At 41.5% G+C, this 1,610-nt stretch overlaps 1 protein-coding gene across 5 annotated transcripts in view; it reads right to left on the bottom strand.

The window, feature by feature from the left end:
- The window catches only part of rptor (regulatory associated protein of MTOR, complex 1), a 212,559-nt gene that overhangs the window by 6,384 nt on the left and 204,565 nt on the right, over positions 1-1,610 (bottom strand). The gene's annotated exons all lie outside the window — the stretch shown is intronic.

Raw genomic sequence — 1,610 nt, 5'->3', positions numbered from 1 at the left:
TGTGTGTGTGTGTGTGTGTGTGTGTGGGAAGGGAGATTGTATGAAGCACTCTGTGCTACATTTACATAAATAAATATAATCTGACTGATTGATTGATGAAAGGATGCATCGTAAAACCATCCACTGACATTCAATATGTGGGGAAAACATAGGAACAAAGGGAGCACCCAAACTTGTAGATGGGTTCAATGTGATGCACAAAATGGTTTTCATGGAAAAATTGACATTTGCTGTAAGACTTATTTGCTGTAAGACTTAAGTCATGACCGAAAGAACGAGATCCAGGGTACAAGCGGCCGAAATGGGTTTCCTCAGGAGGGTGGCTGGCGTCTCCCTTAGAGATAGGGTGAGAAGCCAGTCATCGAGAGGAGCCGGAGTAGAGCGCTGCTCCTTCGCGTCGAAAGGAGCCAGTTGAGGTGGGTTCGGGCATCTGGTAAGGATGCCTCTGGGCGCCTCCCTAGGGAGGTGTTCCCGCACGTCCAGCTGGGAGGAGGCCTCGGGGAAGACCCAGGACTAGGTGGAGAGATTATATCTCCAACCTGGCCTGGAACGCCTCGGATCCCCAGTCGGAGCTGGTTATGATGGGCTCGGGAAAGGGAAGTTTGGGGTCCCTACTGGAGGCTGATTGACCCTGCTACCCGATACCGGATAAGCGGATGAAGATGGATGGATGGATGTAAGACTTAAGATGAAAGGAAAGGATGGATTGATTTTATTAAACCACATAGATCAGATTTGATGATATTTACTGTAACATAACCCACGCGTTTCTTTTGCGACACATCTTTTTCTCTTGCTTTCTTTTTTCTTCTTTGTATGATTAACTTACACTGCATTGTTTTAATTGTTTAAAACAATATATAGAAATATCTAAAAAAAAGTGTTGAATGTCAGATAGTCTGTACATGTTGACTTGATAGTTCAATAAGAAAACAACAGTATTATTACATTATTGTTATTATTTGTTTGCTGTGAAGAGTAGATGAACCAGAATCCTCAATAGATTTATAGAAGTTTTCTTTTGGAATAATGGAGTGTATTATTTAAAGTGATGTAAACAGTGCCTAGCATTGTTTGAACTTAAAAAAAAAAGAAGATCCAGTAATAAGAAACCATTAGTCTGAAATAAAAAAGCCTGTCTTTTTCTGCTGTAACATGCAATACATGTGAAAAGCCACTGGGTGGCATCATGGGACCATGACTGAGAAAAGTCTCCTGGAAGGACTGAGGTTGCATTAGAGCTGAAAACAAAACCCCTGCAATCATCTTTTGCTATAGGACTGAACTGTACCTAAATTCCCACTACCCTTAATGCACTCTATTACATTTGGTCAGATATATCTCGACTACAGGCGTGACAGGAAGTGCATTTGATCTCCTTCCCTACACCGTTTTTTAAACCTGGACCCTATTTCTATATGTTCTTGTGTCTGAGTGACTGATGGGAACAACAATCTTTGACATTGGTCCAGTATTATCAAGATCGCTGCGGTTGGCAGTCAGCAAAACAAGCTACAAAGTAAGTTAATGGGGCAATTGTCCAGCTTGTATTTACATTGACAGAAGTGCTCGTTTTGATTAATATTCTAAGAGTCTGACAACATTATGGA

Source organism: Etheostoma spectabile, chromosome 2 (assembly GCF_008692095.1).
Source record: "Etheostoma spectabile isolate EspeVRDwgs_2016 chromosome 2, UIUC_Espe_1.0, whole genome shotgun sequence".
Taxonomy (NCBI): Eukaryota; Metazoa; Chordata; class Actinopteri; order Perciformes; family Percidae; genus Etheostoma; species Etheostoma spectabile.
The sequence above is the reverse complement of the archived record's forward strand: the minus strand, read 5'-3'. Positions and strand labels throughout refer to the sequence as shown.